Raw genomic sequence first — 14,387 nt, 5'->3', positions numbered from 1 at the left:
TTTAAAAATTTTTTATTTTAATTTTTTTTGGCTGCGCTGTGTGGCTTGTGGGATCCTAGTTCCCTGACCAAGGAATCGAACCAGGGCTCTCGCCAGTGAAAGCTTGGAGTCCCAACCACTGGACCGCCAGGGAATTCCCCTAGTCTCCTTTTTTTAAAGCCAAACTGGGGGGCAGGATGGGAGGAAGGACATTAAAAAGAACAAAGAGATCAGGAAATCCCTAACGTGGCTCCCTCTGGGGTGGGGGGGAGGGGAACATTGGTGATCTGGTGGACTGCCAGGGTCTCAAAAGTTACCACCTATCCTGTGCCAGACTATGTCCCTGTGTCCCACTGCTCGGGACACAAGAGAGGGAGACAGAATGGTCACAGGCAAAGCAGGTTCTACCGAGATTTGAACTTGAATCTCTGGATTCAAAGTCCAGAGAGCTAACCATTACGCCTTAGAACCATATGACACTGTGTCCCTTTGCTGGCCACCCTTGGCCTAAGTGCCCCTGGGAAGGGACAAAAGGGGTCCACAGGTCCCACTGAGATTTCGACTCAGATCCCTGGACTCAAGAGTCCAGAGTGCTAACGGTTACATCATAGAACTAGCTGCCACCCCTAGACACCAGGGTCCACAGGCCGACCTTGCCCCACAGCTGGGGACCCAAAAGCCAGATATAGCAGGCAAAACTGTAAGTTCATAGCAGAGGATGGTTTCGATCCATCGACCTCTGGGTTATGGGCCCAGCACGCTCCCGCTGCGCCACTCTGCTGTAATGTCCTTCCCCCTGAGCCTGCAAGTAACAAGCCCTACAGCCTCCCTGGGGTACAGCCCAGAAGACAAAAGAAAACGGGATGGGGGAAGGGCGTCTCCTGCAAGTGCCCTTTTAAGAATAAAGTGGATTTTTGTTCTCCCTCCCTCAACTTCTTACCCAGAGAAATCTCTGAATTCACGTCCTTTTCTGCTGTTTAAAAAAAGTCAAGAAACACAACCTTCAGCCCAGAGTGTCTTTGGACAATGGTGGCAGGTTCTGTATTGCAGCGATGCTGGTTGTATTTCAGAAAAGAACAAAAGCAACGTTTCTCCCCATCATTTGAAAAAGACTCCTAATTTGTCCCAATTATCAATAAACTATCCTTTTAATTCGGCTTCTTCTCTTGACCTACTTCTTCCCCATGACCAAGGAAGCTGTTTTTTCCATACAAAGCTGCTTAAAATTAAAGTGTTATGAAATCTTGCTGTTCAGCTTTATAATTTGAAGAAAAAATTAAAAATAACTTTGCATTTCAAAGAGGTAGAAACTCTTCCCCCAAGAACATTCTGGATATAAATCCTTTGGGGGGAAAAAAATCGCTGAATTTGTGCTGAAACTTTTCATGTAAAAAGTGTCCATGGAACTTGCCGTTGCAGATAGTAGGGTGTCTCCTCTCTCAAGCCAACAGAATCATCAGGAAAAAGAAACACAGAGACTGAAACTGCTGGAGTTCTATGGCCAGACTATGAACACCAGGACATTCAAAGGACATGGAACTATTTCTTTTTTTTTTAACTTTTAATTTTATATTGGAGTATAGTTGATTAACAATGTTGTGATAGTTTCAGGTGTACAGCAAACTGATTCAGTTATACATATACATGTATCTATTATTTTTTCAAATTCTTTTCCTACTTAGGTTGTTACATAATATTGAGCAGAGTTCCCTGTGCTATACAGTAGGTCCTTGTTGGTTATCCATTTTAAACATAGCAGTGTGTACATGTCAGTTCCCAACTCCCTAACTATCCCTCCCCACCACCCTTCCCCACTGGTAACCATCAGTTCATTCTCTAAGTCTGTTTCTGTTTTATAAATAAGTTCATTTGTATCATTTTTCTTAGCTTCTGTGATATTTGTCTTTATCTGTCTGACTTACTTCACTCAGTATGACAATCTCTAGGTCCATCCATGTTGCTGCAAATGAGATTATTTCATTCTTTTTAACGGCTGAGCAATATTCCATTGTATATATGTACCACATCTTCTTTACCCATTCATCTGTTGATGGACATTTAGGTTGCTTCCATTTCTTGGCTATTGTAAACACTGCTGCAGTGAACACTGGGGTGCATGGAACTATTTCTACAAGCAAGGTTAAATGAAGCCACAGGCACGGTATGCAGGCTAACACTGGCCACAGCACTGAGCTGTCAGAATCCCAAGGCCTGGAAGCTGGAGTTCCTGGACCCAGTGAGAACAGGAGCTGTGGCCTTCTTCCCTAGCAGGTTGTGGACCTTCAGCTAGGCAGGGAAGAACTGAGGAATACCCAGGCCTTCTCCCCCCTCCCCCAACCTCTAATCTCCTTACCAGTGCCTCTCATTGGCTGCAGCCACTCAGCTCTCTTGCCCTCCAGCTTCCTGTTGGTCTTAGGGAAGAGGAAGGTAGTGGTGGATCTAGAGGGGAAGCAGAAGACACCCAGAACTGCAGAACACAACTAGAATCCAGACGTGCAACCACATTGCCAAGGGCTTTGAAGGGAGAGTGAAGATGAGGGAGGAACTTTAGCAAAGGCCTGGGCAAAGCTACCAGGTAGGGACTTCTGCAACTTTAGTGACACATCCAGCACAAGGGGCAGCCCCTGGCTCAGAATATCAAGACAGACCGGCACTTGCCTTGGGGGATAAGGCTCCCTGAAATGCACCCACAGGGCTGTACCGTGAGCCTGAATCTCCACCACCCGGGTCTAGGATATTGTCGGAGTCTGATAAATCTAGCCATATAGGTACACTGTAAGGCAAAAAGGTGGCCACTGGGAGAAGACAGGGGGAAGCCCTCTGGGCAGCACATCTCATCAATGCCTCAGGCAGGGCCTGAACAAAACCACATTGGAGGGTTGGGGTCAAAGAGCTTTGCCAGTGAGGTGTGGGGATGGACTTTTCTGAACGGGTCCAGAATTTGAGAGATTCATATTCCACACAAAAGCTCTCCCAAAGGTCTCTACTGTGGGAAACGCTGAACCAGGTGGCCTAGGTAATCTGCAGATATCTGTCAGACTCTTTCTTCAGCCATCCTAGTGATGCTTGCTTAACCGTCGGACCGAATTGGCCGTGGGGACAGGGAAGGAGACTCTCCCACTAAGCCTGCCCTGCCTGACTCCCACGTACAAGCTTTAGTGGCCAACCCTAAATCCCAATATTGGCTGCGGGGCAGAGCGGGCAGCCAGCCACCTGAGGGTGAGGTCACGTCGGAACAGACCCTAATTCCTGATCTGGACTTATTTGCTTTCCATTCGGGAACCCCACTGTCATCGCGCCCTTCACAACACCGCTCCCAGCAAACCATGGGGCTTTACAATGACAGCTCTCTGCTCGTGGGAAAGGATTTCTCTTTTCAGTACCTCACCACCAGAGGCAGTGCCCTAGAAAGGCGTCAGCGCCTATTTGTTTCCTCAGCACAGCTGAGAAGGGAAAGCGCAGGACCAAAGCGAAGGAGCGCTCCGTTCCCGCTAACAATTGTGCCCAGTTGCTCGGGAGGAGGCCGCCCCGCTTTCCGCCTGAAGCCCCGTCGAACTCGGGGCCCCAGGCCCACTGCCAAACGTGGCACCCGCTCCACTCGTCGCCGAAGGAGGCGACGGAGAGCGGCCACACAGCCCCAGACTCAGCCCGGACCTCGCCAGGTTTTGGCGGAACCGGGTTCCTCCCTCTGCATGGCGTCGGCGGTCACGTGGGCGCGGTCACGTGGGAGGGCAGTCACGTGCCCTGCGTAAGTCCGCGTCGGGCGGCGGCGCTGCTGACTATCCCTAGCGGTTGCGTACGTTTCGCATCTAGTGGTGTGGGTCGGGGACCCTGGTGGCCGCGCTGGGGACAGGGCGAACTCCGGGCCTGCCCGCTCCGTGGGGCCGCGCTGATTGATGCTCCTGCCGTGCAGACGCTGCGCGCTCCCGGTCGGGCCCCAGGTGCCCTTCTCCATGCAGGGCACAGGATGGGTGGGGTCTCCAGCTTGGGCAGTTTGGAGCTCCCTTTTTAAGAAGAATACGGAATTAGATACGAAGGTGAATGTTGATAAGAATAAGTAACCACAACAAACTGCAAATTATACACAGCTGATTAATATCACAAACTTTAAACAGTTAAAACATTTCACTAGGACTACCTTGGTGGGGCGGTGGTTAAGAATCCACCCGCCAAGGCAGGGGACGCGTGTTCGAGCCCTGCTTGGGAAGATCCCACATGCTGCGGAGCAACTAAGCATGTGGGCCACAACTCCTGAGCCTGAGCTCTAGAGCCTGTGAGTCACAACTACTGAGCCTGCGGGCCACAACTAGTGAAGCCTGAACGCCTAGAGCCCGTGCTCTGCAACAAGAGAAGCCACTGCAATGAGAAGCCCGTGCACCGCAACGAAGAGTAGGCTCTGCCCGCTGCAACTAGAGAAAGCCCACGCGCAGTGATGAAGACGCAACACAGCCAAAATAAAATAAATTAATTTAAAAAAATTTTTTAAATAAAATATTTCACTAGTTAACTGCCTAACACACCTCATATATTTTTTTCTAATTTTTTTTTCTTTTAGCTGCAGCATGCAGGATCTAGTTCCTTGACCAGGGATGGAACCCAGGCCCCCTGCATTGGGAGCGTGGAGTCTTAACCAATGGACCACCAGGGAAGTCTCAATTTTTTCTAAATTTTTGAATGCAGACCTTAATTACTCCTTCATATGGGAATGATTTGGTAATACTGTTTATATATGGTAAATAGATAATTCAGTCTTTTCTTTAGCAGGGTTAATCAAATTTTGCTTTTTATTATTAATAGTTTAGAAAAGATTTTCTAGAGTTGCATTCTTTTGATGATGTTACATACTCTTTTAGGGTTGCCATCACACTTGGCCAAACCTATCCTGTATGTGTGGAGGCAGGGACCCACCTCTAATCCGTGGTGGCGTCACAGTGACTTGTTAGGAGGTTTGTGTCATGTATTTCATGTCAGACCAGGAAGAAATGGAAAACACTTTCCATGTTTGCTTTCCTCATCTTCACTAATTGGATCGCATAAGTTCTGTGTGTTTCCGACCTCCTTACAGAAGGAGCCTACTCTGTTTTCATGTGATTTGTGTGTGGCCCAAGTAAACATGTTCTTCTGCTTTGTGCAGTCTTCATGATTTTTGACAGTTCTAAAGACATCCACTGATGTGAAAGTCTGTCTGATGTAAGTGATGTCTGTCTTGTTGAAAACTACACAAGCAAAACAATACAGGCAATGTTTAGTCTTGGAATAAGCTAGTCAATATCCTGTAGCAGTTTTCCTGTTAAAAAATAACTTTCAGATGTTTTAAGAAGCATCTTTTTTGTCCGTTGTACCTTGATTCTTTGTAAATGGAATCATAATTTTGAACGAATGAATTTTTCATTAAACAGGGTTGGGGGAATTAGTGTTCATTCTAACAGGTTTAGTGAAGTAATCAGTGAAGTAAAAAATCAGTGGGTGGGGCCACCTGGTGTGTCCTGCTGAGTGGACTGGTTGTGGTTTTCCTTTCTGTTACCATCATCTTCCTTCTGCTTTTTTTTCCTTCTGTTTTTTTTGTTTGTTTTTTGCTTCCTGTTTAGGAGTGTTTTGACTCTCATGATACCTTTCATCTCTGTATTGTCATTTTCATTACCCATATTTTCTTAGCTATCATGATTCTTTCCCTTCATGATTTTGACCATTACCGTTTTTAGTTTCCATTGTGTTACATTTGTTTTGATATTTTGAAGTTTCTACCAGACTTTTTGTTTTGTTGTTTTTTCTTTTTTTCCCCTCCCTTCCAGTAAAATACTTCCTTCTGTTTGAATTTTGGTATGATCAGTAATTCTTTAAAAGTATACAAAGTTAATCTGAATTTAAGGCAAGTACAAGTGCAACTCAAATGCATTTTTAATTGCCCCTATGTGTACTGAGCTCCATGACTATGAAATAAAATAACTGTACACCACATACAGTGATTTACAGGTGAATGTGTGAAGGAGTTCTATCATAGGAAAACACATTTCTTCAGGCCCTTTTGCTGTGTCCTATGAAGGTTGAAATGAGTTCATACTGACGTTTCCAGCTCTAGCCCAGAACCACGTGGTTTCCTCCAGGCTTTCCTTGCTTCTCTGTAACTCACTCTCCAACATGAGAAATCTTCTTTGCCCACCTTTAAAAATTGTGGTATTTGATTTGTTAGAGGCAAGATCCCTGTCTTCTCATCTCTTTATTTCCTAAATGAAGCACAGTGTCTCCTACAGATGTAGGTCTGCACCGATGTTGAATTGACATGTTTAGCTTTGATGTTTACCATCAGAATTCTCTACAAAATAGTTGCCTCAGCTTCCATGCTCATGTTCTGACTGCCTGCTTCCTCTCTATCTCTCATCCCTAACCCAGGGCCAGCAGGATGAGGCAAGGTTTTCGTCTTGGTCCTCTGTGCTTCACATAAGCTCAGAGAAGTTTTCTGCCTGGGCCAATGGACAGTAACTGATTGGAATAATCATTCACTCATTATGTCACTTTCCCAAACTTACTCTGCATCAGGCCAGTGCCAAGCCTAATCAGAAGCTCCAATTCCAGGCTCAGAGTCCTGTTGGGATAACATGTACGCAATGACTGTCCCAGACTGCAAGCTGGGAACCAGGTGGGTACCAAGCGGCTTAGAGGGAGGAGCAGTTCTCACTGCATGGCAGGTGGCCGGGGCAGCTGATGGAGGTGCCATGGGAGCCGGTCTTACATTTGGGTGGCTGGGTGAGCATGTGAGGGGAGGGGGACCGGGGAAGGGGGCTGGCCATGTGTGAGAGAATGTGGGCTGCTGGTCCCGGTGAGGAGTGCTGAATCAAGGCTGCCTCCCCTCGCTGTCCCGATGATGGCAGGGCCCAGGTCCCCATTGCTCCCTGTGGGCCTGGGCATCCAGCACTGGGCCCAGCATGAAGCTGGAAATAGGAAATGTATGATGAGTGGACAAGCTAGTGAATGAATGAATGAAAGAGTGAATGCATGAATGGGCAATGAGTAGCCCATGAGTCAAAGTTAGGCTGGAGGTTTAGAACTCAGGAGATGGGAGGACCAGAGACGCCCAGACAAATTCTGAGAAGCCACAGCCCGGGTTGGGTGGGGCTGGGGCTGGGGGCCCTGAGTCGAGGCGATAGAAGTTCCTCTATTCAGAAATAGCCTTTAGCTATTGAATCCTTGTCTGTCCTACTGTCTGTGTTTTGCATGTTTTCCATGTGGGCTTTGGGGGACACTAACCTCAGCACAGAGATCCAGAAAGGTCACCTGGAGGAGACTTGGCTGGATGGTGACGCCAAGGGCAACCGAAGATGGGTCTGCATGTGGCTGACCATGGGACACTAGTCACTACAAGGGGCACGCGCCTCACACCTTCATCCCCCGCTCCCAGGCCATCCCTGGTGTTCTTCTCAAACTTAGGTAAATGTGGCCTGTGGTCCAGTGGTAAAGAATCTGCCTTCCAATGTAGGGGACGTGGGTTCGATCCTTGGTCAGAGAACTAAGATCCCACATGCCGCAGGGCAACTGAGCCCACGTGCCACAACTACTGAGCTGTCGTTCCTCAACTAGAGCCCGTGTGCCACAAGCTACAAAGCCCACGCGCCCTGGAGCCTGTGCGCCACAACCAAACTAGAGAAAAACCTGGACACCACAACTAGAGAGAAGCCCGCACACCACAACAAAGAGGCTGCATGCCTAAACGAAGATCCCGAGTGCCACAACTAAGACCCGACGCAGCCAAAAATAAATAAATAAATAATAAATCTTTTTAAAAAATGTGGCCTAGACCACAGAGGCACACAAGACAGCTGGAGCAGGGCCACCCTGCCCCAGGGCACATTCTGAGGGCTGCCTTTCCGGGAGCATTGCCTTAACCCAGGAGGTAAGTACAGTAAATCCCCTACGTACGACCGAGTTCCATTCCAAGGGCACGTTCGTTAAGTCCAGTTTGTTCATAAGTCCAACAGGTTAGCCTAGGTACCTAACTAACACAATTAGCTATATAGTACTGTACTGTAATAGGTTTATAATACTTTTCACACAAGTAATACATAAAAACAAAACACAAAAAATGAAAAATTTTTAATCTTACAGTACAATAGAACAGCTGGCATGGAGTGAACAGGCAAGAAGAGTTACTGACTCGAGGAGGGAGATGAGGTGGGAGGCGGTAGAGCTGAAGGATCGTCAGCAATTGGAGATGGAGGGCAAGCTGCAATTTCACTCACATTGGTGGAATGCACTTTGGAATCTTTGAAAGTTTGCAACTTGAAGGTTCGTGTTTAGGGGACTTACTGTGCACATAGCCACATATGTAATGGCTTCTGTGACGTGTGACGAACTATGTAAGGACACACCCAAGGACCCCCTTCCTGCCCCCAGGTGTACAGACAGTGAGAACACGCCTCCACCTCTTTCCAAAGCTCCAAAGGGAGGTCTTTGGAGAAGAGGTTTTGCTGGAGGAGGATTAGAAACACACTTTCAGGTCCAGTTAATAATATCAGCAAATTTAAGGGTATTCTCAGTATTTTCTTTTTAAAATTGGTATTATAAGATTGATCTCTGAAGCTCTCATTTTAAAAAAAAAATTATTTTATTTATTTGGCTGGGTCGGGTCTTAGTTGTGGCACGTGGGATCTTTGTTGCAGCGTGAAGACTTAGTTGCCTGGCGGCATGTGGGATCTTAGTTCTCCGACCAAGGATCGAACCCACGTCCCCTGCATTGGAGGGCAGATTCTTAACCACTGGACCACCAGGGAAGTCCCTGAAGCTCTCATTTTTTTAGAATGAAATTCAACTAGGAATGTGTGTATTATTCACTTATAAAACTCACTCTTTCCAAAAATCAGACAGGGTTTAAAACATTTTACCAATTTTTAACTTTTAAGTGATCTAATTATGTTTTCCAACCTTAATTAAAATGTAATTTTTAATTGCAATTACAAAAGTGAGACATGCTTATTATTGTTTCTTATTATGGAAAAGGGCAGAATCCTAAGAAGTGGGAGTAGCTCATATGAGCAGCTGCGAGAGTGTTGTTCTGGGCCTTTCCTGGTGAACAGGTAGTAGATCAGCCCTGACCATGGGGCACACACCACATCCCCATTACCACACCTGGGCAGATTCACACTTTCATTTCTTTTTTTTCTTTTAATATTTATTTATTTATTTATTCATTCATTCATTTATGCCTGCTGCACCAGGTCTTAGTTGCAGCATGTGGGGTCTAGTTGCCAGACCAGGGATCGAACCCGGGCCCCCTGCATTGGAACCACGGAGTCTTACCCACTGGACCACGAGGGAATTCCTTTTAAAATATATATATATATGTTATTTATTTATTTTGGCACCCCTTCATTTCTTTCTTTAATTTTTAAAATTAATTAATTATTTATTTTAATTAATTGATTTATTTTTGGCTGCACTGGGTCTTCGTTGCTATATGCGGGCTTTCTCTAGTTGCGGCGAGCGGGGGCTACTCTTCGTTGCGGTGCGCAGGCTCCTCATTGCAGTGGCTTCTGTTGTTGCAGATCCCGGGCTCTAGGCGCGTGGGCTTCAGCAGTCGCAGCTCACGGGCTCAGTAGTTGTGGCTCACGGGCTCTAGAGCGCAGGCTCAGTAGTTGTGGTGCACTGGCTTGGTTGCTCCACGACATGTGGGATCTTCCCTGAGCAGGGCTCGAACCCGTGTCTCCCGCATTGGCAGGCAGATTCTTAACCACTGTGCAACAGGGAAGCCCTCATTTCTTTTTTTTTAAATTAATTTATCTTTATTTATTTGTGGCTGCGTTGGGTCTTCGTTGCTGCACGGGCTTTCTCTAGTTGAATAGAGCGGGATCTACTCTTCTCTAGTTGCGTAGAGCAGGGGCTACTCCAGTGCGGTGCGCGGTCTTCTCATTGTGGTGGCTTCCCTTGTGTGGTTGTGAAGCACGGGCTCTAGGCACGCGGCTTCAGTAGTTGTGGAGCACGGGCTTAGTTGCCCTAACGCATGTGGGATCTTCCTGGGTGTCCCCTGCATTGGCAGGCAGATTCTTAACCACTGCGCCAGCAGGGAAGTCTTGGCACCTCTTCATTTCTTTAATGTGTGGATGTCCTAGTAAATATTCAGCTGGCTGCCACTGATGTACATTACAGTGCTGTGTAGATTTCTGTTTTGAACCGTGCAGGAATCAACTTAGCACAGCTGTGCTGGTAACTTGTAAATTCCTACACCTGGAACCTCCAAGTCTGAAGACACCACACTTCCAGCTTTGCTCTATTCGAATGACCTTTTTGTGGAAACTCAAAACACTTTCCACAAAATGCTTATATGAGGAGGCACCAAAGGGCGTGCCCGGGAGACCCTGCACCAGCTCCCCGGAATCCGGGGAGGCGCCCCTGCCCCGCTGCACCTATCCCGTCCATCTGTTTCTCACTTGCCTGCTGAAGACACTCCGGTTGTTTCAGCTTTTGGTTATTACGAATAAAGCTGCTATGAACATTCTTGGACAAGCAGTTTTGCAGGCATCTGCTTTCTTTTCTCTTGGGTAAGTACCTAGGAGTGCAATGATTGCATCTACACATACGTGGTAGGGGTGTGTGTGTGTGTGTGTGTGTGTGTGTGTTTGTAAGACTTTATGTAAGAAGCTGCCAGGCTTTCTTGCGGAGTGGTGGTACCAACTTTATATTCCCACCGACAGCGTACAAGAGTTCTTGTTGCTTCATATCATTGTCTGCACTTAGAAAGGTCGGTCTTACTAATTTTCGCCATTCTTCCGGTACCTTGTGGTTTTAATCTGAGTTTCCCTGATGACTAGTGATGCCAAACATCTCTCCATGTGTATATTGATCATTCACATATCTTCTCTTGTGAAGTAGCTGTTCAAGCCTCTTGCCTATTTATTTTTTCATAACTCTAATTTAAACAATTCTTTTCCTTTTATGGTTTTCATATTTGGGGTGCTGGGACCCAAAAGACAAGGATAGTTTCCTATGTTTTCTTTTTGGAAGCTTGATAGTTTCAGCTTTTACATACAGCTCTATGATCCATCTCAAATTAATTTTTCTGTATGGTGTAAGATATGGGTCAGAGTTCTCATTTGTGGTTGTTATGATTATTCAGATATCCAGTTATTCCAGCAATGTTTATTGAGTAGACTTCCTAAACCATATAATATGAGGTCTTTTGTGACTGGCTTCTTTTACTTAGCATAATGTTTTCAAAGTTTATCCATGTTGTAGCATGTATTACTATTTAAATTTTTGGTTTCAAGTAATTCTGCATTGTATAGATACACCACATTTTTTAAAAAATTGTTTTAATTAAAAAATTTTTTTTTTCCGGGCTTTCTCTAGTTGCGGTGAGCAGGGGCTACTCTTTGTTGCAGTGTGCAGGCTTCTCATTGCAGTGGCTTCTCTTGTTGCAGAGCATGTGCTCTACGCACGCGGGCTTCAGTAGTTGTGGTGCGCAGGCTCAGTAGTTATGGTTCTCGGGCTCTAGAGGGCAGGCTCAGTAGTTGTGGCACACAGGCTTAGGTGCTCCACGGCATGTGGGATCTTCCCGGACCAGGGCTTGAACCTGTGTCCCCTGCATTGGCAGGTGGATTCTTATTCACTGCACCACCAGGGAAGTCCCCACATACCACACTTTATTTGTCCATTTTTCAGTTGATGGACATTTTAGTTGTTTTGACTTTTTGGCCATTATGAATAATTCTGTTATGAACATTCATGTACAGTTTTCTGTATGGGCATACTTTTTCATTTCTCTTGGGTATATGTTTAGAAGTAGAATTGCAGGGTCATGTGGTAGCTCTATGTTTAACCTTTAGAGGACTGTCAGACCATTTTTCAAAGTGGCTGCATCATTGTATGTTCTTACCGTAAATAATGTATGAGAGTTCCAGAAGGGTCTTAAATGGAGCTTCTGCCTGTGTGCGGTTGAGGTACCACCCTCCTGGCACATGTATGTGTTCACTAACCTGGGAGCTCTCTGAACCCCATAGTTTAGAAACTTTTATGGAAGTTTCATCATATAGTCATGATTATTAACTCAATCTCCAGCCCCTCTCCCAGAGAATGGGGGTGGGGCTAAAACTTCCACTTCTAACCCTGGCTCGGTCTTTCTGGTGACCAGCCCCCATCCAGGAGCCCACCCAGAGTTGCCTCATTAGAACAAAAGATGCTCCTATCACCCAGGAAATTCCAAGGGATTTAGGAGCTCTGTGTCAGGAACCAGGGGCACAGGCCAGGTATATATTTATTATGTCACACTGCCCTTTCTCTGAGTAACTTCGGCACCTCTGTTGAAAATCAATTGATTCTATTATGTGGAGGTTTATTTCTGGACTTTTTATTGTGTTCCACTGATTTGTCTACTCTTACACCAGTACCACAAAATTTTAATTAGTATAGTTTTATGTTGATTTGATTACTATAGCTATACTGTATTTTATTAGATTTTTGTTAAAGGCTGAATTAGAGAAGCCATCTTATATTCACTTGGTTATTACAGCTTTATTTTAATTTATATTAATATAGCTGTAAATCCTTCAAACTTAGTTCTTTTTCAAGATCATTTTGATCCTTTGCACTTCCATATGAATATTAGAATCAGCTTGTAAATTCCTACAAGCAAGCTAGCTGGGGATTTGATTGGGATGATATTGACTCTATAGATCAATTGGGCCATATAACCAACTTAGCAAATCAATATTCAAGAATACATTACTTTTGTTTAATGATCTATACCAATATATTTAACTAAACCAATCAGGATGAACTCCACGTTGGCAGGTACTTCTCCACATATAGCATGCCAGTGAAAAAACGGTATTTGTAATTATGATCACGGGCACCGTGAGATTATGAAATGCCTCCTGAATTGTCAAGAAAAGTCACGTCAGTAAGGTTTTGATGTCAGGTTGTTGTGACTGTATCACAACTATTTGAAACTTCACAGTCATATGATAAATTTTTTAAAATTTATTTAAGTATAGTTGATTTACAATGTTGTGTTAATTTCTGCTGTACAGCAAAGTGATTCAGTTATACATATATATTCTTTTTCCTATTTTTTTCCATTATGGTTTACCACAGGACATTGAATATAGTTCCCCGTGCTATACAGTAGGACCTTGTTGTTTATCCATTATATATATAATAGTTTGCATCTGCTGACCTCAAATTTCCAACCCTTCCTTCCCCACTCCTCCCTCCCCGTTGGCAGCCACAAGTCTGTTCTCTATGTCTGTGACTCTGTTTCGTAGATAAGTTCATTTGTTTCATATTTTAGATTTCGCATATAAGTGATATCATCATATGATAAATTTGGATTTATCAAGTGGGCCTCAATTCAGCTCCGTGGTTTGACAAATATATGAAATACCTACTACCTGCCAGCTCTATGATGCTGAGGTAGAAACATAGGTAGAACCTGCCATATTCCTGCCTCAGAGCCAAGGATGTGTGATCAAATGGAACATTTCATTCATCTCAGAATCCTGGGTAGCAAAAAGTTTGATACTATGACTTATTTACTGTGTGGTATTTGTGTCTTCTGTAAAGAGAACCAGAAATGTGAAATTTATCTTTTATCCAAGGTAATACCTTTTGAATTTCCAGTACTGATTACCAGCAGGGCCATGTCTTAATGAACATACCTTATATTTCCTCTGAAAGCTTGGCCAAAATAAGAATATTTGTCTCCTCTCTGTAGAGTACATTTTTTTCCATGCAATTCAAAGTGCTGCCTCCATCTTGTCAAAATGGATAGGGTACCCACAGCCAAGGACAGAGCTGAAAGCAGCACCTGGCAGCCCAGTCAGATGGATAGAGCTGCATGATTTCCTGAGGCAGCTGTGCGCTGAATGCCTGTCACTGGGAGTGGCAGCTCAAAGTTTGCAGTAATAGAGTCAGGGAGACAAGACATAGACCACACACTAGTGAAAAGTAACAGTATGGAAAGTAAGTAACAATGCAGGGTAGGCAGTATGTTACTAAGTGTCACAGAACACACAAGTTAGGAAGTCTGGGGCCCTGAAGAGCCTAGCAGAGTTGCTGCAGCAGTGGAATACTTTGTGCAGGGAGAGGGAATTGGATAGGTGGGAGGAGAGTGCTGAGTGCAGGCAGCTGATGAACAAAGGTGGAATGCAGGAATCAACGGGCACATAGTGGTTGGGGTAGAGTTGGGCACAGGTGGAGCTGAGGGGCTGGTGGGCACAGGTCCTCCATGCCACCTGGGTGCAGTGGGAAGAAATGGGGAAAGTTGGGCAGGAGCTGAACAGGGAGGAAACAGACTCTTGGGTCTGGCTTCCATCTGGTGTCTAACCATGAGCTTCTAAAGGTGTTTTTTTTTTTTTTTTTTTTTTGTGGTATGCGGGCCTTCCTCTGTTGTGGAGCACAGGCTCCGGACGCGCAGGCTCAGC

The 14,387-nt window shown here is 45.2% G+C and overlaps 1 non-coding gene across 1 annotated transcript; it reads right to left on the bottom strand.

Moving 5' to 3' along the window:
- Nucleotides 1–688: 688 nt before the first annotated feature.
- Nucleotides 689–760, bottom strand: TRNAM-CAU (transfer RNA methionine (anticodon CAU)). The gene has a single exon. It is a non-coding gene; the product is annotated as a tRNA-Met (tRNA).
- Between the last annotated feature and the right edge of the window lie 13,627 nt (nt 761–14,387).

The sequence above is a fragment of the Physeter macrocephalus genome, chromosome 14 (genome assembly GCF_002837175.3).
Source record: "Physeter macrocephalus isolate SW-GA chromosome 14, ASM283717v5, whole genome shotgun sequence".
Taxonomy (NCBI): Eukaryota; Metazoa; Chordata; class Mammalia; order Artiodactyla; family Physeteridae; genus Physeter; species Physeter macrocephalus.
The sequence above is the reverse complement of the archived record's forward strand: the minus strand, read 5'-3'. Positions and strand labels throughout refer to the sequence as shown.